At 38.4% G+C, this 26,625-nt stretch overlaps 1 long non-coding RNA gene across 1 annotated transcript; it reads left to right on the top strand.

Moving 5' to 3' along the window:
* Positions 1–36: 36 nt before the first annotated feature.
* On the top strand, positions 37–20,578 carry LOC107051969. Its single transcript, XR_005843659.2, has 6 exons — positions 37–176; positions 2,808–2,870; positions 7,321–8,284; positions 15,814–15,853; positions 17,084–17,181; positions 18,601–20,578. It is a non-coding gene; the product is annotated as an uncharacterized LOC107051969 (long non-coding RNA).
* The last annotated feature ends 6,047 nt before the right edge of the window (positions 20,579–26,625 follow it).

The following is a 26,625-nucleotide window of genomic DNA, read 5'->3' as shown; positions in this document are numbered from 1 at the left end:
GCCGGGCTGCGCTGGCGGCCACCTCCCTCCTCTCTTCCCCGGGGCTCGGCGGCGGGAGCCCGGCGGGCCGGGCCGGGGCTGTAGCAGTCTCGAGTAGCGGTACCTCGCCCCAGGCCGGCCGGTACGGGTGCTACTCCGAGTCGAATGTGGCTGCAGTGTTAAAGCTGGCTCAACATGTAAGTTTTTATAGACGTTCCTCTTCGGTTTCACATTTCGCTTTTCTTTTCCTTTTCCCTCCGGTGACTTTAAAACGACGTTGGAGGAAAAAAAAAAAAAAAAAAAAAAAAAAAAAAAAAGAGAGAGAGAGAGAGAAAGAAAAGAAAAAAAGAAAACTAAAAAGAGGGCTAGGCTTGAGGTTCAACCACCCTCCCTCAGGTCCCCATGGCACAGCGTTTTCAGCTCTCTGCGGAGCTGCGGCTCTCCCAGCCCTGTGCCCTCCCCGAGGGCCAGGCCAGAGCCAGCTCCCGTCCCCTCACACACGCACACACACACGCAAATTAAATGTCTGACAATAAAAGCTACAGAGTATTTTGCATGCAGGTGAATTCTGCCAAATAATGGATGGGACTGTTGTTTCTTATTTCCCTACTGAAGATAAGGGGAGCATTCTTTAAAACAACCTCCCCACCATCACCACTAACCACATCTCCCCCCCAACCCCCCCACATGATGAAAGACCCATAAAGTTGAATAGTTGGGAGATAATAACTCCAACGGTAAAGGTCCTAGCATACGTATACCACCCTGCCTCTGGCAGTAATCCTGGCTTTGGGGATCTGAAATTTCCTAAAGATGTATTAGTGTCTTATACACATGTGCTCTTGTGCACTCATAATCCTTTTCACTAGCTTCTTAGCTGCATGCTTTGTATTTAAATTTTCCTTCTGACCAAGTAAATCCCTTTGGATGAAGTGACAGGAGCTTTTCAGCACCCATAGCTGGGTGACAGCTGGTGTAGAGGCTCTGAAAGACGGCAAAGTGTTCCTTACTAGCTTTCTTCAAGACCAGTGTCAGCCACCAGCTGAGCGATTTGTTAGCTCCCCTTTGGGCACCAGTCAGCTGAAGAGGCTCACATTAAAGGCTAAAGGAATACAATGGATATTAATAATAAAATTAAAAAAAAAAAAAAATCAACCACCAATATCTCTGCTGCTGGCTTTGCTGTGCTTTTAATTAGGTGTTTGTTCATTATATGTGAACATCGTTGGTTTCCATTAATTCAGAAAACCCTTTATTAATACTGTATAAAGTGTATATTTCGGCCTCAGAAACACGCTGCTAAAACTTTGACTTGAAAGAAGGAATTGTCAGAAGCCTTTCTGGGAGCAGCACCGCGCTTGGAGTAGTTTACTTCCAGATCACAGAACAAGATGTTTGTATTTATTTTCCCTCAAGTAAAGTTTCTCTGCAAATGTCCAACGTGTAATATATTCTGTTATTTAATTCCAGATTTGAAGGTTTACTTCTCAGGGGTTCTGGCAAGTTTTTGCTATTGGAATTAGTAATGAGGAACACTGGAACCGTGGAAGTAAACCATGCAGTATAATCAGATTGTTAAAGGAAAAGCAAGCCAAAAGTGAGAGTGCTTTAGAACCAGACTGGTGCTGGATGTAACATCATAAGATACTTCCTGTGCAGGTTTTCTGTTTTGGTTTGGGTTTTTTTTGTTTTGTTTTTTGTTTTTTTTTGGTTTTTTTTTGTTTTTTCTTTGGGGGGGTGCAAGCACAAATGCAAGGGAGAAAATCTTCACTCTTTCTCCAATAAGTAAAGCAAAGATGAATTTAAAAGAAGTCAATTTCAAAACACAGTAGCTCGTATGATAAAATTTTTAATTATTTATTGATCTCTGAGGAGATTAAAGTACTGAGCTAGGTAAAACTCCCACAGCATTCAAGTTGTTTTGCTTGAGTAAGGACTGTTGGCTTAGACCAAAGGCTTCTGAGAATTGCTTTATAAAAATAGTAATTGATATTCAGTGCTTTGTTGGTGCACCACCCACATGTATTAGGGAAAGCATCTCAGCTTTTAAAAATTATTTCAGACCCGTGATAAGCACGAGTGTAAAAGTGTCTTCATTGCATTCTTTTATCTCAGAAATGTTGCCATAATAAAATTCTCATTGAGAAATCCAGAAAAATGGAGACATGATATTCCTTTCTTTGTGCTGTTGTGTTTTAATAAAGTAGGGATAACAGAGTGCTTTGTGTTGCTGTTGTTGTTTTGTTTCTTACTTTTTCTGGAAAAGTGGAATGAGGGATCTTAAAGGAATAAATCAAAATTCCAACAAGACGTATGAACTCCCGCAAAGCTTTAAAACAGTTTTATTCCTAAAAACAAATAGCTGAATTAAAATGACAGAGAGCTGAGTCAGGTCCCATCTCAAATTTTGTTCCTGATGACTAAAATCAAACCAAGTTTGGGCCTTTGTTTCATGTTCAGTTAAAAAAAAAAAAAAAAACAACACAACAACTTGGAAAGCAATTTCTGTATGAATGTTCATTTTCAAAGAAATATAACAGCTTTCAGTATCATGCATTTCACTACACATTTCTTTCCTTTCTAATCAGAGCTGGAGGTTTATTGTCTATTTTTTTTTCACTGACAGTTGCTAATTGAATAAGATATATTTTGTAGAAATAATAAAATCTGCAAGGTGCTTCTTATCTGTGAGTGATAGATCACAGAAATGAGGAAGATTATTCAAATGAATTAAAATAAAACATAGTTTTCTGGCTCTTTTTTTTTTTTTTTTTTCACTTTGGAACCTAAACCAGACTAATTTACAACGAGATCTTTTTATTTTACAGCCTTTGTTATACCTCTACAGAGACAGTTATATAGACAGCAGGAGAAAGTATGACACAGTTCTGGTAAGGAGATAGCAATACTTTTCACAAACCAAATCAGACACGTATTTACAGTTCTCACTACTCCTGCACTCTTTGAATGTACTCTTGCTATTCATTCTTACATCTGGATTTTGACCCTTCTTTTGCATACATTTTTCCCACCTCCAAAATATGCTGCTGTTGAGCCAGAAAATAAACATTCACTAAAATCTCAAATTAAGCTTCTTTGAATGAATTGTGGAGGGACTTGATCCTGCACTCACCGAAATACATAGAAGTTTTAGTCGCAGATCACACAGGCAAATGAGACAAGGAGCCTTATGTTCATAATACCTGGGCAACCTCCAGAGCTGCAAAACTGGAGCCTTTTCTTGTAAGTGTTGTAATTCTAGAAATCTGCTAATAATAAAAATGGAATTTGGGAGATTTTTAGTTTGAACTCAGGCATTCCACTTAGGTCATGATCCCAAGCACTTCTTCAGCATGTTTTCCCCTTATGAATTATTAATACAGGGTTTGTAATGGGCTCACAAGTGACTCCAGAGTCCTTATTAGTAAATCATGGTCACCATATCAAGCTGAAAAATTCACGGGATCTATAGCAAGGATAGTATTTCATCTCTGCTGAATGTTTTTGAGGGAGAAAATAAATAATAGAAAAATATAAAGAAGTCTCTGTTCTCTCTAAATATTAATTTATGTTTTACAAATTTGGATCGAAGTTCCTAAATATGGCAAGATTTTTTCATTTTAGTCCTTGTTTTTTTACAAACTTTTTTTTTCTGATTATTTTGTAAGAGCTTGCATTACAGTTCTCTTACTCTCTCTCCATATAAAACAATGCTGGAGCTTCTTTATTATTTTTAAATATACAGTATCTTAAAAAAATATAGGGCATACCTGTATGTTTGGTGTCTGTTTACATTTTCTGTAATGTAGTCATTAAGCACACAACGTAGACTTAAAGGATGTCAAAACTGACAACCACACTATGATTGATGATGCTGTGCTAGACTAATTCTTACCAGGTGTGGTGTGATGTGAATTCAAATGTAGCTCAGGGTTCTTATTTGTATTAGCAAAGTTGTGCTTTGTCAAAGTTCTGTGACTTCTTAACCCACTAAATCCATCTTCTAATCCAAGTTTTTCTTCGCCTTATTGCTGTATACAATATTTTTCTTCCCCTCTCTCAGTAAAGCAATCCTTACCTCTTCATCTCTGGTCGGGGTTTCTTAAGACATCCAGTTCATGTAAATTCGAGAAAATACCAAGTCTGATGAGGTTATGTTAATTAAGTGTAAAATCTACATAAAGGCTTCCTAAGTGACTTGAGCTAGGGTAGGCAAAATTATGTAGGGTGAAATTCACTCCATCAGCATAAAGCATAAACAGGAGAGCTTTATGTGGATAAGGAGTAAAATCCATGATCTTCTACCAGAAAAAAAGGCTGTAGCACAGACTTCTTTGGTCCCTATACACATTGTCTCCACCATCATTCCTCATCACTTGCTGGGGGCAGGGGTGTGGTAGCATCAAGTTAGTGCCTCATGTTAAGGATCAGTGGGAAACATTGGGTACTTCCACTTCTGAACAACAAGCAGCTCTTTATATCATGGGGGTGCCTGAGCTAAACTTTTAGGTCTGCTTTTCTTCTATTTATTTATTTATTTTTATTTCTTTCTCCTGTCCTTCTCCTTTTGACTTTCTCCTCACTGATTACAGCGTCATCATCTGCATTTTTGGCACACCAAGTATCTAGTATCTTAGACAGCTGAGAGCTGTACTGGCCTGGGGGTGGGCAAAAGAACTGCGTATTTTGTTTCCTGGCTGGATGATCAATCTTGTTTGATTTTATTAATTTTGATTTTATTTCTATTTTTCAACAAAGATAATCAACTTTCAAACAGTTTTGAGACATTAGGAAGCATGTATAGTGCAGAAGAGTTCAATTTACTCCAACATTCAAATAACCTCAAATCCTAAGCAAAGTGATTCAACACATCATAGCAAGCCACAACGAATGTTGCACTGTTAATTTTTGAAAGTACCTATAAACCCCCACCTTCCCCTCCCCAAACACTGTTTCACTCAAGTCAGATTTTAAATGAGTGCTTTATCATGCAATTATCCATTGATTTGAATGAGACTTCGCAAGGGTAAAGACTGAGGAATGAATCTGGGATGTGATCTTAGAGAAAAACCCAGCCCCTTCTTTAAATGATGCAGAGAGTCACTATACAGGAAAGTTGTTATGCTATTAACACACAGCAGTGGAGGAAGAGGGGCCAGCACATGGGACAGTAACGTGATGTATCAGTCTGCAAGGGACCGACAGCCACGGGTAGCAGGAAAGCCAGAGTGGGGGGGAAGAAATGTTTTGGGTTATCATCAAGATTGTTCAGCTGTCTCCTCCATGATTACCCTGAAATAGCTCCCCAGGACCTCTCCGTTGAATATCACAGTCAATGTAGAGGTGAGGGCATAGGAATGAATTTCTGTTCTATTAGCAAATGACGTAGTTGCCTCATTCCCCAGAATATCACAGAAAATCATGATTTCAGTTTGTCAGTCCTAGTAACAAGCATTGAGGGTGGGCTAAGAATCTCATTTAAAACAAAGAAACAAAAAATAAATGAAACAAACAAACAAACAAAAAACTAGTTTCTCCTATTCAGATAAGCATTGGCTATGTAGACTTTAAAAATATCTGGAGGCCAGAGGGGGTTATAGTGACCCCTGCAGGCAATATAGTAACCTGTAGGAAAAAAAATTAGGAAAACTATTTAGCATATTAAGTCATAATTTAACATTACATTACATTACTTTCTTTTTTTTTTTCTTTTTTTTTTTTTTTTTTTTTCTTGTGGCAGCTTCCCAAACATTTCTAGTGTTTGGGAACTTGCAGATGAAATTTGGCAAGTCAGGGTAGAAATTTTGATGGAAGAGTAACAGGGAAACAGGGACAGATTTTCATGAGAGCTGAGCTTAGCATCAATTTGCTGATACAGTCTGTGCCCTCAAAGCACATTACAGTTTTTGCAGCAGTGAAATAGATGTAAGGAGCGAGCCCTAAATCTGTAGCCCAGACAATAAGCATTGTCCTCAAACAAGAGAAGCCTTGTTACACAGGTAACTGCATTTCTTTCTGAATCATTACAATGGGAATTAGAATTTCACCTTTATGTCCATTTAGAAAATTAGGAGAAAAACAGTAGAAAAGGGGTCTGTGTTAGCACCCACTTCACTGCAAACATATCAAAGTACATCAAGTGCATAGGCTTTGATATTTGCAGTTAGCTTTATTTGATACACATAAAGTATGCTCATATAAAAATATGAGGACCAAAGGACTACTGATGTTATGAGAAGGCAGTTTTCACTGATTTGAGATGAAATGTTGACCAGTGTTCGAGTCCTGTGGGGTGTATTACACAGCGTATGACTGAATAAGGAAATTTATCATGAGCAGCCTCATAATTGGGTGGAACTCAGATGATTCTTGGTGGCCTTATTAGCTTTCACAGACCACTCACTGCTATTTTCTTTATGCTACTCACTCTTTACCTCACCTTGGTTACTGGCATTGCATTTGTTTCTTCATGCTGGAGTCCTTGGCTTGTACTGTGTTCTGGCTAGATCACTTCTGTGGCTGGGAAATCTTCTCCACCCTGAGTTGGTGTTAGTGGTGGAAATCTGCTTTAAGCAGATTTTCTAGGAGTCTTGTCTAGGTGGGATTATGTATTCATATTGATGATTATTTGTTGCATCTGTATTTCAGCCTTAACATTAAGTGCTGATCTGCTTTCTGCCCGTTGTTTTGGCAGCTGTAGAGAGCATGTTCTGACAGATTTGTGAAGGGATGAACTACTCCAGTATTGCTTCCCCTCATAATAACAATGCAGCCTTTGCTTTAACAGACCCACTGTCTTACTCACTGCTTTCTACCTGAATCAGTAGATTATCTCACTGATCAGAAATTGGGTTTACCAAAACAAAAATTAAAGCAGAAGAAAGAAATTTTGGAGATCTATGCTAATGTGTTTCTATTTGCAAATCATATAAGGTGTTTTTGCAGCAACTTTCCTCATGCTGTCCATATCTGTATTCATGTTACCTAAACACATGTTTAGCACTCATGGTCAAGTTACTGGTTTTTAAACAGCTACTAGCTGAGCCATGTAATATCCTTCAAACATAAATAGAATGTGAAGTAAAGATACTTAAGGTAGCCCTTTTTCACTTGGAGCTTCTCTGAGACATATTTTCTCTCCTTTGTTGGAGGCTGAGAGTTTACAAAATTACTGTGTTTGAGCTGAAGCATGGTAGCTCTATTTGCCATATAGTAGCTTTGATTAAATGTCTGACACCTTAACAGTTTTTTGTAATCTATATTTCTCTTGTATTTATGTTATGATTTAATCTTTCTTGGTAAATAAATCTGGCACATCTTTGTTTATCTCTGTTTCTACAGCAAGCAAGAAAGAAAAGGCCGGAAGTCCCAGGTCACCTTTTACCCATAAGAATAACAGAAGTGGAAGAAAGGTTGAATGTAGCAGAAATGACACAAGAATGGATTTCAGCAGAGAGCACTGAAGAAGAATTACCTCTGAACATAATATGCTAGCTAAAAAAAGCACAACTGATAGCTGCCAAGACCATTGTGGACCTAAAATGCTAGCAGTGGTCAAAGCAAATTAAATTTTATTAAGGGACCCTCATGTATAATTTTACCACAGCAGGATTATACTACCAGCTCTGCAAAGGGAGATTTAGTCAAGTAATTCTCATTAAGGGGCAAAACCCCTCTGACTTCTGCAGGTACTTTGCCTGATTAAGCACTGAAGAACAGGCCCTAAGGTTGGCACGGCTGAGCTCTAACCTGTCTGCCTTTATGCAAGCCACAGCTTCATATATCAGCTCCAGCTCATGCAGAGGAGTCTTACCAGGCATTCTAATCCTAAGGGGAAACATTTCATTGCAATGCACAGTAATTTGCATTCTTTCACAAAATTCTGCTATTACATTATCCATTTTTCTCTTGATTAAAAGAGATCAAGAAGTGCACACTCTCACACTACACATGCAGGCTTTCCATACAGGAGGCCTGGAATCTACATTCAAATTCAGACTGGAGGAGATCTGGCAACTTCTAGCTCTTTATGGACTTATGCTGTTCTAATAACAGTCACAAATTACTGATAATTATCAAGGAGGGAAGTTACTGTGGTGGGGTTTTGTTGTTGAGTTTCTAAGACATTCAAGTGTATCAAGACATTTCAGAAGTATCCAGTGCCAAGGAGTTCTTAAGCACCACAAGCCCTGTGAGCTTGTGCAGACGCTTTTGATTTTGCTCACTGCAGGTCAACCTATGGTGTTAGTTACTGTCTGGAGCAGATGGAGCTGAAGCTACATTGGCACAAGGGAAATTGCAGAAGGTAGGCACAAATTTATCCAAGTGTTTCGAGGTTTAAGTCCTACAATTAGGGTTTATGTTATACAGTCCATTCGAACACCTTCCTCCTAGGAATGTGCTTGGGAAAATAACCAAGAATGTAATCAAAAAAGACATTTATGATCCATGCAACAATGTGAACTATTGCATCCCCTCCACCCGTAAGCACTAAGAAGATCAGAGCACATTGAACAAGAGTCAATCCCTGTTCATCAATGACCTTTTAGAGGAATTTGTATTTGTCTGTACCACAGTGGTCCATGAATAAAATATGGCAATTCTTTGCCTAGGAGGAAACAGGGCAACAAGTAGAGGAAATGGTAGGCAGGTACTGCATCAAGGGTGCTATTTAAAGTACCTAGAAAAGTTTGATTGTGCAGTATAAAATTCTCCTGTATGCAAAATAAGATATTTTCACCTAGGAACATCTCAACAAATTTGCAAGGTAAGCAAACCACCTGATATTCTCAGAATTGGCTGTTTTGTAGATTAAATGATTCGAAAGATTCTTTTTTATTTTTTTATTTTTTGGCTAAAAGTTATCTTCTTCCTCAGAGAGAAGTCTGGCTTCCTCTCCAAATGTTGCCATATTAGCTTTGGCCTTGGGGGCTTTGAATAGAAATTTTTATACACGCACACACAAGAAAAAAAGGGGAATATCTTAAATGAATTTAACATTTCTTGTCCCCTGCTATTCAACCAGTCAGAATTTTGAGGTACTTACTCAAATGAGGTACACAAGTTAATGATACTCATCCAGGCAAGGTTTACTATATGAATCTTTCTGAAGACCAATAGCTTTAACGCATTCAGATGGACTATTAAATAATGGGCTTTGTTTTGTTTATTGGTTCGTATTTTGTTTTTTGTTTTTGGTTTTGGTTTTTGGTTTTTGGTTTTTTTTAACTGTCATTTGAGGAGAAACTAACAAGCCTTTTTGATCCAAAACTAGCTGTGCAGTTTTGCACGGACATTAGTCAAACAGAGTTAGTAGTTGTAACAGGTATATTTTTAAGGACAACATCCAAGTTGGATATCAAAGTAAATTTCATTAAGTAGCTATTCATTATGTTATTGGAGGAATGAGAATCCATCCCTTCCTGTTCTAGTACTTCAGTTAAAGGTTTCTAAAGTCAATCCTTTAATTTATGAATAGAAGTTACATAACAGTATATGATGTATAGCAGAACTAGAAGAAAGTGAAATGCTTTAGGATAGCACAGGAACCTGATTTTCCAAGAACCCAGAGACATCAAAGGAAGTCTCAGGCATACCAGCTCTGTAGTTCAGGAAAAGCTGCTGTGTCTTGAACCTCACTTACCTTGTATCTGTTTAAAGAACAGTGTGCTGCTACAGAGGCCACAGAATGGTACTATCAGTGGACTTACTGCTATCAGTTGTAGTGTCCTCACTTCTCTCCCTCTTGAGATAGATAGAATTTTCCCTCAACTGTAATGCTTTCTAAAATTGCAGGAGTCAAAGACTTACAATTATAAAACTCAGGCAAGAGATTCCCAACCCCACAATGCTATATTGCATTATACACTGTATGACTGTCACTCAAAACAGAAACAATTACCTCCAGCTGCACCTTGTATTTTAGTTGCAGGTCAGCAGGCTTGAATTGTGGTAAACTTGCCACCTTAAAATCATTTGCAAAATTTAATATAAACTACATACACCCATAGTGTAAACAAGCTGAAAATGATAAGCAGTTTGTAGTATTTCACTGAACAACAAATATTAAGAAATAAATATTTTCTTGGAATGTTAGGAGAATACACGATCTATGTTTTCAATCTTAATTTCAGCTTCTGATGAGATGAATCAAACATTCACATCCCAGCTGCTTCTGAATGTTCTAAGTGGAATTTCTTGGAGCAGCATGAGCAGGTGGTGTTCCTACACAGCTCCAAATAAAGTTTATACGTGCTGGGGATGCTGGCTGCCTTACATACAAACATGGATTCAGATGACTGTATTTCTCTTAATGCACATATTTGTTCATCTGAGCATGAGGCTGAGTGGTCTTCCCAGGGACAAAGCAACAGGTATAGAGATGTTGCCTGGAGCCCTTCTTTTTCCTAAGCTGAAGGCCACAGTTTTCTGTGTCTGAACCATAGCTGTATGCCTGCTAAGGAGTGGACTGTTTTATGCATTCTGCATGCTTTTTGCACTGTGGTGCCAAGAGTGGGGTATACAATGCAGGCCAGAAATTTATGGAAGCTGTCTGTGGCTACGAGGCCTGTTGGGGTACATCAGAAAAGCATGCCATGTAGGGCTGCGGAGGAGTAAACTAGGTTAGACACAGCTCAAACCTGGCTTCTGTGTAGAGACAAAATGCTAATTTGCCCTAGCTGGTAGACCAGTCCTATGTATCCCTAGCTGGAAATTGCTCTGTGTGCTTTTTATTGGAGCCCAAGTTAAAATTGACTGGCATGAAGTGCAGAGAATAGGGATTCCACATCGAAGAGACACATCCAATAAAAGTGCTCAGAAAGACTTCACCTTTAGCAAGATAACCTATTCTTTGCCCTTCCTAAGCTCCTCTTTGAGAACCCAATCTCCTGTAAGTACACATACACAGCTACTTAAATACCTGCTCTGAACTGCACCTTAGAGGATGCTGTCAGTTCTGGCTGTAGGGGGAATTTATACAGCTCAGTTTCACAAGGTTCGAGTCAGCTTTTGTGACTATCCATCCTGTGTGTTCCATATTGACTTGGATTTTCATCTTATTTTAACCAACTCAACAGCAGAGCACAGATTTGTCATGCTGTTGTAGGCAATTTTGGTTCTCTCAAGTCTGTTATTTCAAGACTGTTTAAGACTCCACCAGATGGCTACCATCCATGCCAACACTCAAGGGAGCACAAAAGGACATAAGAAAGCTAACTGTTGCCCCTTATATCTCACCAAAAGCACAGCATTCTTCTGTGCTGAGGACCCAGATTGAATCAACAGGAAAACATTCACTTTGAGCTGGAAGTCTCAGACTGGAGAAATTTTGTTCTGGCTAGCTGTGTCACTGTCCATTCCCTCTGCTTTATAAAAGTGATGTAAAAAAAAGTTTAATTCAGTAGAATACATGGCTTCTAATCCACAGTGTGAAATATCTATCTGAAGTAATGTATCTTTTAACATGGCAAGTTGCTTCATGGTCCATGTAGATAAAGTGTGAACACTCCATTCCTGACTTAACATTATTGGACTGCCAGAACCCAAAGCAGGAGTTTCTTCTCCAGCTGTCTCTTGTTCCGCCTTTTAGTGTGTTTTTCAATGCTACTATTCGACAGTGGGGCTAGAAGATTCATAACCTAAAGAAACAGAACCAAATAGTTGCTTTGAATGGTTACAGCTAAGATGTCCCATCACTGTTAGACTGCCCAGATTAATGTGCATTTGTTGCTCATCAATGCTGAATATGTTCATGAAATGCAAAATAGTTCTAATAACAGTGAACCTTAAAAAAGTTCATATGCACAAATTACCTTGTACTTTGCATTAGTAAGACATTGTTTTTCACATTTTGTTTTAATGCCATAGACCCTTGTAGCCTTTGAGTTAGCTCTTGTGCTAAACTTTCTTAGATGGCATCTACTGAGAGATCTCTAACACTGTTACAAGACAATTTATGACTATGTTTCTTACCTCAGTAGGTTTGAGCCAGTTTAGGATGTTTGAAAATATGAGCAATGTGAGTATCCTTAGAGGAAGAAATGATTAATAATAAATTTAGGAATGTTTGAAAAGAACCTCTGAGAAAGAAGAACTATAGGTAAAGACTAAAATAAAATGGGGGAACTGTATATTCTGGAGATATGTAATTAGAATGAGTGTATGAGAGCTTTAATATTAAAAACCCAAAATATAGACTCAAGTCCTCAGTGGAGGCATCTGGACAACTGAAGAGAAACACAAGAGACCTTTCTACTCTTTTGCTCCTAGGCTATGCTGTAGATTTCTTAAAGTTTTCCTAATTCTCATAGAAGGACACTGGAAAAAAAATATTCTAGCTTGTTTACAAAAACAAGGTAATTAGATAAAAGAGTGTATTTGCTCTCTACAGCTACCTAAAAGAAGATTGTGGGGAGCTGGGAGACAGCCTCCTCTCCCACATAACTGGTGATAGGATAAAAGGGAATGGCCTCAAGTTGTGCCAGGGGAGATTCAGGTTGGACATAAGAAAAAATTTCTTCTCCAAATGAGTGATTAGCTAGCAGAATGGGCTGCCTAGGGAAGTGATTGAGTAACCATCTCTGCTCTGGTGTTCAAGAAACGTGTTAATGATGTACTAAGGGACATGGTATAGTGGGGAAATACTGGTGGTAGGTGGTCAGTTGGACTGCATGATCTTGAAGGTCTTTTCCAACCTTGGTGATTCTCTGATTCTGTGATTCTATGATTCTACATAAGACACTATATTTTATACATAATTCATCAAGTGTGTATATGTGTCCATCTATTCGCACATCTCTCCATTATTCCCTTCAAAGCAATGTGATTGTTTTCTTAAAAGTGAAAGTTAATGGGACCTGATCGTAAAACAGTTATTTTTCTTTAGTGAGAGGTAACAGCTTTCAGGAGTGGATATCTGTAGATGCTAGCTTGTCCTGCTTTTTATCAGAAGGTTTTGAACCATTTGAGGTTAGTCTTCTATCTCCTGATCTACAGTCTTCAGCCAAGGTTTTAGCTATGTCAAATCACTTGATTTCTGCCATTTGAGGATACAACCAATCTGACTAAATGAGCTTTATACACAGAGAAACCTAACCCCTACGTTTTCATAGGAGATTTGTTCTGAGACCTAATCAAATTCTATCAGACTAGCTCCTCAGGAGTCGACAATTGCAATAAGAAAGAGTATCTGTTGCAACCTTTTAGTCCTTTTTTTTATTTCCCAGGATAGGAAGGGACTTGAACTTTTAAGTTTGTTCTGTGTAAAACAATAAAATGTGATGTTAAAATATGTTTGCAACCTCTCTGACCAGAGGAATTGAAAAAACTGTTGGGATTGTCTTTACTGACCATGCACTGAATGTCAACACCAACTGGAGCAGATACCTTAAGGCAATTACACCAGCTCATATCAAAAACATATAAATAACTTGTGATATAGGATAAAAAAAAAAAGCTATTCAAGGTATTCAAGATAAACAGATGTGTCACAGAAATAATCAAATTCTTATCTATGATTCTACATTGATAATGAAAAAGATTATTTTTTTACCATGGACATTCATCCTCCACTGTGTTTTGCTGGTAACAGGCAAATTAAACATGACTATAAAGGTCTACTCTATTTTCTTTTTTCATCAGAAACTAGAAATATTTTTTTTCACTAGTGTCTAGAAGATCCAAAACACCTCTCTGCAGTCAGCATTCAGGAGACACACAACATATGGTTGCAGAAAACTGGCAACTGAACAGTTTCACATTCTCCAAGTAGGCACTTATTGAACATGCTCAGAGGACTATCAACACAGCAAATACTCCTTTCTGTTGATGTACTTTTTTACTGTAGTGACCTAAATAATGAAGGCATATAGTCACATACCTTACTTATTCAAAATCAAGTATTCAGTAAGCTTTGTTTAAATTACTGCATATGATAGGAAAATTGAAGAAGATACATGTATCGGTAAGGATGAATGCTGACTTTTTATTTTTCTAATCATTTCTGTATGTTCCATTCCTAAGACACAGTGCATTTTTGCCTTCACTTCAATCTAGTAGTTGAGGTCATTCTAAGTGTCCATTTGACACTACAACATTCAGAGAAAAAAAGAAAAAAAGAAAAAAAAATTATTGCTAGCTTCATGAATAGACTTTTTACTTCTGTAAGTTTGCAGCAAAATATTTTTAGGGAAAAAAATGCAAACCAAAAATTGAACAGAGCATTAGCCACATCTGTTACTGTCTGAATTTACCAGTTTCTGTCTGCCTCTTCCCTGGTAAACAAAGCAAAGTAGAAGACATTATGTCTTTTTACACCTTCCCACTAATTTCTTCTGAGTTTGGAACTTAGTTTTGTGACTAAGTTCCAATAAAATAGCATGACATACCCTATAACAAGGTGGGAATATGAGAAGTGCCTGTATGGACTTTTTACACCTGTCCTAGCCTAGGATAAGTAGTCATTCAGATAAAAATATGACCAGGTGAAAATCAGACTACCATTTCACTGAAGTAAAGAGATTCTAACATCTACAATCCTGGAAGTATCTATCACATTTTAGGAAATGGCTTGTATGAGAGCTCTAATGGAATGAGATCGAGAGAAAAATAGAGAAGAAAAATACTCTGTTTCTGTAGACTCAAAATCTTGAAAAAGGGGCTGTCTTCAGCCCTCCAGCAGAGACACTGAGAAGTGAGCCTAGAGATGACCGAATGGAGCAAAAATACCATGTTGCAGTGTAAGTGTATGATAATGCAAGTAGTCACTTAACATAACATGCTGCACAGAAGGTCAATTTGAATGACCTAGCATTGTAATTTAAAATGGCCTGATGCAAGCCCAGACTTCCAGAAACAAGGTTCCTGCTCTACGCTGTGAGTCAGGACTTCCAGACTGATCCTCTAATGCAAATGGAGATTCTGAGAAACATTTGGGCCCAGTTCTTTCACTTCCGTTTCAAAAAACAGTGTTGTCAAACTGACAAGGATTCAAAATTGAAATGGCCCAAGACCTGGAAAACCTACCTTAATGGCAAAAAGAGGGAAATCTGTGCTATTGTTTTTGTTTTTGTTTTTTAACATTAAAAGGTAAAGAAATGAGATGAAAACAGTTTGAAAGTACCTGCATTATTTCTTGTAATGGTATGCTTAATCTGGTGGATAAAAGTATAGTATATAAGATCTGAAGCTATACATATTGGAACTGGAAATGATTGTGATTTTTAAGAGCAAATGAAATTAACCTTTGGAATGGATGTGGTGGTTTCTCTGTGAACTTCTAGAGTGAAAGTACATACTGTAATTTGTGTTTTAAAATAAAGCATATCCTGTTTCATGATGTAAAGAAATAGTAGATGAATTTAAATAATGTGTTGTTTGTAATGACATTGATATTTTAAAAAAGATAATAACATTGAAGCTTAAGCTATGGATTTGATGAAAAATTAAGTGGAAGCACTGCTTTTTTATTTGGTTGACACAGAAGGTATGTGTTAGCATCAGACTCATACTATCAGTTCAGACTGGTGTTAATTTTGATTTCAATCCAGAGTTGAAAACACAACCTGCCTTGTACAACAAAGATAGAATTATTTCAAACATAAGGGACTGCATCTGAATCAAGATTCTTGTGCTCTAGTATGTTCTATTATGCTCTAGCAGCTCTGTTGGTCATTTCCATGAGCATGTATGGTAGTGCTCCAGCAGTTCCAGATTTTCTTCATCTCTCAGCAGTTACACTAGCCAATAACCAAGTAGCTGGGAAAAAAAAATCAAATTGTTTTGCTCAGTGTATTTGTATCCAAATGTGAACATCTCTGTGTCTGACCCTTGCAGGTCCCTGAGATGCTCCAGGACTGTTAAATCTACAGAGCAGGTATGTTTGATCAGTGCCCGTAAACATTTACTCTTCATCTTGGACTGGAAGCACACGGGAGGCCACCTAGCCAGAGCCTAAATGCTGATCAGTCCTTGCTGATGTCACCTGTCAGTTTGTCTCCTCAGAGTCTTCTTCAACATTACTCAATTTTCAGTAGCCCAAGCTGCAAGCTGAGCTGGACTAATTAATCTGAAAAATGAACAGATTTGATCAAATCTGAATGTTTAGCAAGTCTAAACTGACTGTTATATTGGTGGTACAGTAAGAAGAAATTACAGATTCCAAAAGCTGAAACAAAACACTTCTTAGGAGCTGTGCTACTTGCTTTTAAAGATTTACAAAATATAAAAGTGTTTTAACTTTCAGAATGTTGGGGTAAAATCTGAGACAGTCCAATTACCATAGAAAGCACGGTTTCATCCTTCCCATTTGGAGTGCTAAAAGAGTGACTAGATATATCTGCTTGTTTAGAAGTATTGCAGTTGTATTGGAACAACTGATATAAAAACACACTATCCCACGCTCCCACTTTTCCCGCTATTTGCCAATTTGTAATTACAGTATGTAAATACACAGCAGAATGGGTCTTTGGTTAATCAAATTGATTTAATTGCTGAATCCCCACAGATGAATGTGAACAGAATCTTCTCTTTTCTCATTTTTGTTGGCAAAACAGAGCCACACAAATGATAAAAATTCCACCAGAAATGGGAACAGGATTTGAATAACTCTTTGCATAACTTTTACTGAAAAACTGCTAGAACACCTGTAGTCAAATTCAAAGGACTTTAACAAGGAAATTCCTCATAATTTTAGTGTTTTAGATTATGGTGTACACTGGAGACACTGAATTAATTACTCCTGTGTGGACTATCAATCCATATATGTCTATTTTTTTTATGGAAATCTGGCATTGCTTTTCATTTTTTGAATTGTGCTATTAAAAGGGTGGATACAGTAACATACCAGAAATGTTGCTAAGAGTTCACCAGATATGATTATTCATTTATAGTCTGAATATAAAAATCTTATAATAGTTTTGAGTGTTATTGTTAATACCACATTTAGCACTAGTCATTGGAATAGTAACATTACCTTGATTGCTTTTGGCAGGTAAGTGAATCATATAATCTAAAGAAAGCAAGCTTGAAGATGTCCTTGACAAAATAGGGGGTTGTTAAAATTTGATGGCTTCATGAGCTACTAAAAAATACATGCAACTTTCAGAGTCTGGGACCTACATTGGATGCATTCATGCTGTAACACCCAGGAGATTGTCAGTTTCATAGGCCAGGTCAGAACTTTTCCCATCTCTCTGTGTGAAGGTAAGACATATTCCTGTGTTCTCCTTTGTGAACCCTAGTTTCTGTGCAAAGAATACTTGAGTGTGCACTCTTGTAGATGTGCTAGTCCAAAGGATTTGACTATCAGAGTCACAGAGTGTGTTCTGTCATGCATCAGAAGTGGAGCCTCAGATCAGCATCCGTTGGTGATATTTGGGATAAAATAAAATCAAGCCATGTTTTAGAGACACTTTGTCAGCAGCGGACCCACTGTATATGAAAATCCATCCTACCCTACAAATGTACTGGGGCTTAAACCCCTAGAGTGACTCAAGAAACCCGATCTCAATCTTTCCAAATCCTGGATGAATGCTGTGATCATTTTGGAACATTATATAGAGGGGAATAGGAATAGGAATAGGAATAGGAATAGGAGTAGAAATTTTTCTTCAACTGTCCTTTGAACAAAGTCAGATGTCCCTACATATTAGTTCCCACTCCAGAGGAATTCTGAGAGGCCCTGTAAGAGTTAGCTCATCCCAGGAGACTGAAGAAATATCTTATCTTGATCACATTTTGGCACAGATAGGTTTTAGGCTTTTCTGCCTGCTAATTTACTAAGCTGCTACTATGAACCTTAAAAAAAAAGTTTCTGAAACATTACAGCTAAAAAGATTTTATAAAACTTAAAGGTTCAGTCCAGTTCCACATTCAGAGACCTGCACATAGGTGTCTAGTAGTGTTTTTATGCATCTGAAGTAAGAAACTGAATTCCATTTATAGTCATTCAAGGTCTTATCAGCATGGTCAGTTGAGTCTATAAAGTTTATCAAATGCTGAAGTTTCACTGAGTGAATTCAGTTTTGCTGAATAAGATCTCAGTTTATTGACCAAACATATGCATATGGGATACCCTGAAAACCTTCCTGGCCAATTCTTATTGGTCTAGGAGACGACAAGTCCTGGGATTGTTCAGTCTGGAGAAGAGGGTGTTCAAAAGAGACCTTACTGTTCTCTACAGTGACTTGGAAGGAGGTTGTACTGAGGTGGGGGTCAGCCTTTTCTCCCATGTAACAGCAATAAGATGGTGTTAAGTTGTGCTAGGGGAGGTTCAGGTTGGATATTAGAAAAAACTTCTAAGAGTGGTGAGGCAGTGGCACAGTCTGCCCAGGGAGGTAGTGGATTCACTGTCTCTGGAGGTGCTCAAGAAACATGTAGATGTGGCACTGAGGGACATGGTTAGTGGGCAGTATTGGTGGTATGTGGACAGTTGGACTGGTCTTAGAGGTCCTTTCCAACCTTAATGATTCTATGATTCTATAATAAGTCCTGTGTCATATCTACAAGCCCATAAAGACATCTAGCATAGCTAAACATCATTAGATGTCTGTTGTATGGACATCTGACTTTTATCATAAAAGAAGTTCAAGCATTAGCTTACTCACAGCCATTTTCTTACAGATAAATTAACCTAGATGCCTGAGGCTGAAGTTGGAACCTATCCATGGAACTCTATGATTAGTTACTAGCTAAGCCAGTGTTGTGAGAAACAGTTTTCAAGTTAGGCACTGATAAGTCCTATGTTGAGGAATATATGCCCTTGTTCAGCTCTGTCCCTAAATGCCTGGAGAAAGCTGAATCAATTCTACCTGAGCCTAGAAACAGATGTACAAAGGTCATTCATATGTCACATTTAATGCCACTAATAACTTTTGACTTCAGCTCTTCATGAGTATACTGATTCAAATGCTTACTATACATTTCTTTAAGACACAGGATAAAATTGCTGCCAGATTTCAGTTCTAAACAAAATAAAATTGTTTACGTTGCTTTTGTATTTGCTTTCTGTGATAACTGCCATAACTACCTTTTCAGTGTATTACTAAACTCAATTAGAAATTCTCACTTGGCAACTATGTGCTGCAGTATTTTGCTGAGACTAATGAACAAATTTTCATAAAATCAGCTTGTGACCATGTGATGACTATTAAAACTTATAAAACCACTACCAATTATCATGAGGAAATCAGCATACTGTGGCAGTGTTATAGGGTGCATCATGAACCAAAGTACTTTTAGCTCATCAGAGATTCGCCTGTTCATGCTGGAGCACAGACCCAATTTTAAGCAGACAGATGGGAATACAAACTTCTAATATTCCTTCTCTAGTCTGTACAACAAATATGTTTAGAAAAGAGGAATTACATTGACCTTGAAATACTATTGCATTGTATACTGCACTCAAATTTCTTCTTTTCTATCATTTTCTATCAGTGCTTTTATATAAAAGCAAGTTTCTCATGTGGCTTTTTAAAAAATATAATCAAATAACTGTCACACATTGTTAAATCAGTTTTATTCCATGCAAATTAGCAATTTTTTAGAAGGCTTTCATACCTTTCTTTTTTTTGCACCTTATTAGTAACACAGCTTACTATTATCTGCTGCAATCTTGGATGCTAATCCTTCTCTTCAGTATATTTTGCTCATATAGTTGGTGTATCTTCTGGCAATAACTAGACTTGTCCTCTTACTACCCTTTTTCTTTCTTTTTTTTTTTTTTTTTTTTTTTTTGTTAGCAAACTTAGAGAGTTGTAGCCATGCTGGGGATCACAGTGGATCTTCCAGTGATGTTCAGAGATGCTGAGACACATGCCTTAGAGAAAACTAGACATGACCACATCATCTGACTTAAATGTGTTTTAATTTTTCAGCAGTTAGAAATTTTCCTAACACTCAAATCTTTTTTGTGACTCCTATTAATCTCCATATGTTTGTTTGCTTGCTTGCTTGTTTGTTTTCTGTTTTATTCCTTTCATATCTGTCTTTTCCACTTGTCTATTTTGTCTCTTGTAGCAGTCAGCAAGACTAGGATCCTTCTTTGTTTAGGTGTGTATATATGCATATCTTCATGTGAGCTATTCACACTGGACTTTCTTAGAGAAAATAAATGTCTTTTTTTAGATTGTGCTTCTCTCACATAGTCTTCTGAAAAGTTCAAAGCAAACTACACACTGGTCTCCAAAGGATCTTATGTTAACTAACATACATATCTACCATTCAGATGTCTACATCTTTAATGAAATCTGATCCTATGATGAAGATAAACAATATCAGAAGAATCATGTCATCTTTGATAATAAATCTAGTTTAATGGAGTCCTGATTTTGCATGCAAGTGGATGCCATAACAGAATTAATAAAAAACAGCAGTAATTTTAATGTGTATTCCTTTATACTGTTTTGCTTTTTCCATCCTGCCACAAAATGCCTGTAACTTAACAGTTATTTAGTGTTTTTCTACTTTTGAGATTTCACTGTCCACTGAGTACTGCAACACAGAAAGTATTGTGCTTAACCTAATGGCAGTTCAATGAAGTAATCCAATAGCATACTCTAGGTGCCTACAGAAGCAGTAACATCCTGGCCATAAAAATAATGCCCTCAAAAAGCTATTTAGAGAAACATTTAGTTCTCTTTAGTCTTTTGGAATGAAGATGTGTTGTGTGAGGTATTTTATACATGCAAATGCTTCATTTTCTTTCTTTAAGTCTTTATAGTACTATTTGTTTTCAAATGAGTTTTGTGGTTGTTTCATATAGGGAATGCAAAAGTCAGGGTACATTTCACCATTCTGTGGCTAGCCATATATTTTCTTTAATAAATCATCATTGAAGATGTGAACAAGTTTAATTTCACAATATAAATATTTCCCTTTTCAATTTGTGTGTTTGTATGTGTGTGCCAAAAACAGATTTTTCTAAAAAGCAATAACCTAAGAAACCACAAATTTGGCACAGCATAAAACTGTGCCAAATAATACTCCCATGGAAAAACTGCATGTGATACAGACCATTTATATTTATGAATCCTGAGCTTAAAGAAATACCTATGTTTTTATTTAACTTTGTTTGGAAGCCATATTCAGAGATTTCTGACTTTCTGGCAACATAATGAGGTATAATCATAAATGCCCCTCCTGCTGTTTGTCTACTCAAAACAGAGCCCTGGGCAAATAAACAATCTCTAACCCACCTGAAGTATTGATATAGGCCAAACTGCAGTAAAACTTTGAAATCATGGAGACTGGAGAGAGTATCAGTTTACATGGGAAATAATAATTACTGGGTTATGAACTGTTCTCTCTATTGAGTCTACTTTGTCTTTCATGGCCATGACATGGCGACTTGAAAATAAGATAGCTAGTGGAGCTCACTTCCATTTACCTTTTGAACACTGCTCTGATATTTCTTAAGCCAGGTTGGGACCAGTGCAGCCAGCAGGAAAACAGTAGACTGTTTTTCCAACATCTTCTGGAAGAATAATTGGAAAAGACAGGCTGCAGCAATGTGAAATAAAGATATCAGGAGTAGTCATCATGGATTCACCAAGGGGAAATCATACTCAACCAAAGCTACCAACTTGGCAGCCTTCTATAATGTCTTGTCCAGCTGGATAGATGAGGGGAGAGCAGTGGATGTTGTCTACCATGACTTCAGCAAGGCTTTTAACATTGCCTCCCATAACATCCATGTACGTAAGCTTACAAAGTGTAAGACAGATGACTGGATGATGAGATGGATTGAATGCTAACTGGCTGGCAGAGTTCAGTGTTGGATCAGTGGCACAGGGTCCATTTGGAGGTCTGTAGCTAGCAGCATTCCCCACGGGTTGGTACTGGGTCCAGTTTTAACGAAGATCTCCATCAGTGATCTGGAAGAAGGGATAGAGCATACTCTCATCAAGTTTGCTAAAGTCAGGAGGAGTGGCTGACACACTAGACAGCTGTGCTACTGACATGGTTTTATGATTTTTGGTTATTGGTATTCCACATCATAACATCATGTAGTGTACTGGGAGTTAAAGATACTCCTTCAGAGATGATCTGATGCCTGAGAAAAAGAAATGAACTGATATGGAAAAAGGCGTCTGTTATTGGAGAGAATACACCATGGTGGAAATGTTGCATTGCCCCACTTTCATTTCTGATGAGCCAGACCAAGAGCATGATCCTGAGAGAGTCAGGTGTACACCAAACATGTGGCATATTTTCACAAAGACTGCACCAGAAAGGTATGCCAGCACATTTGCAGCAATGTATGGCAGAGGGGAAGACCCCTTATAAATGAACTGATTAATGAACTTCAAGACTTGGAGTTACATTTAACCCCTCTATGAACTTGTGTTTCAGCCATTACAAAAGTAGCTGAAAAACTGGACAGAGTGGAGAGCAATCAAGAAGATATAACAGACGAACTGTCTACCACACTTAATGCTGATGAATCCATGGTGGTATCAGATACATCTTATGGGGACCAGGATTCCCAAAACAGCCTACTGGAGGGGCTGATCAAACTGGTTTCTTCCCAACCTGCATCATCCAACATCTCAGTTATCAAAAGAAAACATCCTCCTGTTCGAGTGACAACAGTAAGACCATGTCACATATTGCCTTGTCGTTACCTATGCGACCATGGAGAAGATATGAAGAAGTGGCATAAAAAACCCACTCCTGCACTTCAAGCATGGGTAAAAGAAGTACATGACAAATCAACCACCAAGGTGAACTTCTCCAAAATGGTGATTGCTCTAGTTCCTGTGGGATATGGCAATAGCCGTAAGAACGACAGAGGTAACAAATAGAGGGGCCCTGCCCCCAGCCAGAGTGGGGAAAGTGATACCAGGGTGTATTGGACTGTGTGGATTAGATGGCCTGGCACATCAGAACCGCAGAAATATAAGGCCCTGGTGGACACTGGTGCAAAGTGTACTCTAATGCCCTCGAGTCACCAAGGGACAAAATCAATTTATATTCATAATGGGGTGACGGGAGGTTCCCAAGAGTTGACTATGTTGGAGACTGAAATAAGTCTCACTGGTAAAAACTGGCAAAAGCACCCTATTGTGACTGGCCCAGGGGCTCCCTGTGTACTGGGTATTGATTACCTCAGAAGGGGATATTTTAAGGATCCCAAGGGACATCGATGGGCCTTTGGAATAACTGTTTTAGACACAGAAGGTGTTAAGCAGCTGTCTGTTTTGCCTGGCCTGTCAGAAGATCTGTCTGTTGCTGTGGGGTTGCTACGAGTAAAAGAGCAGCAGGTACCGATTGCCACAAAAGCAGTGCACAGACGGCAGTACCGCACCAACAGGGATTCCTTGCTCCTCATTCATAAGTCGATTCGTCAACTAGAAAGTCAGAGAGTGATCAGCAAAATTCACTCACCTTTTAATAGTTCCACGTGGCCAGTGCATAAAGCCAGTGGAGAATGGAGGCTGGCAGTAGACTACCATGGCCTGAATGAAGTCCCACCCCCACTGAGTGTTGATGTACCAGACATGTTAGAACTCCAATATGAAATGGAGCCAAAAGCAGCCAAATGGTATGCCACCATCAACATTGCCAATGCATTCTTTTTCATTCCTTTGGCCACAGAATGTAGGCAACAGTTTGCTTTCACCTGGCGGAGCATTTGGTAAACCTGGAATCATTTGCCCCAGGGGTGGAAACATAGCCCAGCAATTTGCCATGGGTTGATTCAAGCTGCATTGGAACAGGGCAGTGCTCCTTAGCATTTACAGTACATTGATGACATTATTGTGTGGGGCAACACAGCAAGAGAAGTTTTTAAGAAAGGAGAGCAAATAATCCAGATCCTTCTGCATGCTGGTTTTGCTATTAAGTGAAGCAAAGTGAAAGGACCCAGGAAATTCAGTTCCTAGGTATAAAGTGGCAAGATGGATGTCGTCACATCCCAATGGATGTGATCAACAGAATCACTGCCATGTCTCCACCCACTGATAGGAAAGACACGCAGTCTTTTCTGGGCACAGTGGGCTTTTGGAGAATGCATGTTCCAAACTACAGCCTCAATGTAAGCCCCCTTTATTAGGTGACGCAGAAGAAGTATAATTTTGCATGGGATCCTGAGCAGCAGCAGGCTTTTGAGCAGATTAAGCAGGAGATAGCCCGTGCCATGGCCCTGGGGCTAGTACAGACAGGACAGGATGTAAAGAACATCCTCTACACTGCTGCTGGAGGGAAAAATCCCACGTGGAGTTTGTGGCAAAGAGCCTCAGGAGAGTCAGATAATGGGACTCATTTCAAAAATTCTCTTGTAAATACTTGGGCCAAAGAACATGGCATTGAGTGGATTTATCATATCCTCTATCATGCAAATAATAGGGTAAAATTGAAGGATATAATGCGTTGTTAAAAACCATGTTGAAAGCAATGGGTAGCAGAACATTTAAGCACTGGGAGAAGCATTTGGCAGACACCACCTGGTTGGTCAACACTTGAGTATCTATCAATCATGATGGTCTTGCTAGCTCCCTACATACTGTGAAGGGAGATGAGGTCCCTGTAGTACATGTAAAGAACGTGTTGGGAAAAGCAGTTTGGGTCTTTCCAGCTTCTGGGAAGGGCAAACCTCTTTGTGGAACTGTTTTTGCCCAGGGACCTGGGTTTACTTGGTGGGTGATGCAGAAAAACAGGGATGTTCAATGTGTACCACAGGGGAATTTGATGTTGGGGGAGTGCAGTCAATATTTCCATGTATATATATAAATGTGTGTGTGCATGTGTTTAATGTTTGGTAATTATGGTTTGTTTGTATATATTAAGCATGATGTAGTGATGTAGAATAAGGGGTGGAATGTCATGGTTTTATGATTTTTGGTTATTGGTATTCCACATCACAACATCATGTAGCGCACTGGGAGTTAAAGTGTTAATGCTCCAGTTCGGGAACCTGTCTGGAAGAGAAGAAGAACTACATTCCCCAGAAGATGATGTTCTGTTATCATTCCTGCTCAGGGGGAACACATATAAGGCCTTGGTAGGTCACCTGACATCCCTCTTTTCGATCGTCAGGCTCTCTCGTTACTTCTCATCCCGACCGCATGCCATTAGCGTAAGATCTTCAGCTTTTTCGGACACTCTCTCTCATTACATTTGATTTATTAGCTTCATTTCTAATTATATTATATTACAGTGTGTTATCTTGCATTTTGATACCATATTTAGTAAATTAGTTTGTTTCTCCTCTGATGCCCAGAGCATCTCCCTCATGGGGAAAAGCTGAGAGATCTGTGACTGGGTAGCCCAGAGGAGACTGACAGATGATCTTATCAATGATTATAATTATTTAAGGATTGGGTGTCAAGAGAATGGGACCAACTTCTTTCCAGTGGTGCCCACTGATAATTATAAGGGGCAATGGGCACAAACTGGAACACAGCAAGTTCCATCTGAAAATGAGGAAAAACTTCTTTACTTCGTGGATTGCAGAGTACTGGAACAGGCTGCCTAGAGAGGTTGTGGAGTCTCCTTCTCTGGAGATACTCAGAACTTCCCTGGATGTTTTCCTGTACAACCTATTGTAGAGAACCTGCAAAGGAATGAACAAGCTGATCTCCAGAGATCCCTTCCAACCCCTATGATTCTGTGATTCTGCAATTCTGCTATGTCTAATCTTCATCTCAGGTAAATTAGAGGTGCCTATGTATAGTGTTATCTGCTATCTGTTACAGTGACAGGAAGATATGGTGGGGTTTTTGGTTTGGTTTTGATGTTCTGATGTTGGCTGTTTTGTTTTGGCGTGGGTGTGTTTGTTTTCTTGTTTTTTTTGTTTTTTCTGTTTGTTTGTTTTGTTTTTGGTTGGTTGGTTGGTTGGTTTGGGTTTTTGTGGATCTTTTGTTTTCATTTTTTCACAACTCCCCTTCCCTACTCATTGGTCTAACTAGATCCCAAATACAGTATTAAATGTGAGGAATCTGTTAATGTTCACTAATCCAATAGTGAATCGGATAGTTCTGACACAAGAAGCAAGAGTATTATTTGGGTGATGAATTTTATTGTCACAGAGGATGTTATCGTGGTACCTAAAAAAGACTTAGTTTATTTTTATTAGGTTTCTGTTGTGACTAAACAAATTTGATCTGATATTAACTGAATTTATCTCTCAGTTCCCTGGTAGAACAAAATTTTTTTGGCACAAATAGCCTTTCAACATACTAGAAAAATTGGACTGGAAAATATAAATCTCTACTTTCTGGAAGGGTCAATGCTAAAAACAAACAAACAAAAATCTATAATTCTATTTGCTTATTTTATGTTCTGGAAAGCATTCAAGCTTAGACTGTACTAGGATATAAACTTCAGTCACAGGAGTAATTAGGCAGGATAATGCAGCCTATGCCAGGATCTGTACAGCTGGAGCTCCCATTCGTTTACTATCTGAACTAAACTACTTTATATGTAACTTCATGTCTATACACTACCCCAACAAAATATCTACTACTTCTGTGAGAGCAACAAAGATACATGCTAGAAGGAGTATAGCTGACATGCCATAACCTTGTTCCAGTTGCTGTGTCCTTTAAGACAGTGTGATGGAACTGCTAAACAAAGGCAGATGTTCAACCATTTCTCTGTATAGTGCATCCCACGTCCCTCATGAGTAGAACTTGGGTTTTAGTTTGG

Source organism: Gallus gallus, chromosome 1 (assembly GCF_016699485.2).
Source record: "Gallus gallus isolate bGalGal1 chromosome 1, bGalGal1.mat.broiler.GRCg7b, whole genome shotgun sequence".
Lineage (NCBI taxonomy): Eukaryota > Metazoa > Chordata > Aves > Galliformes > Phasianidae > Gallus > Gallus gallus.
This window is presented reverse-complemented; position numbering and strand designations above follow the sequence as displayed.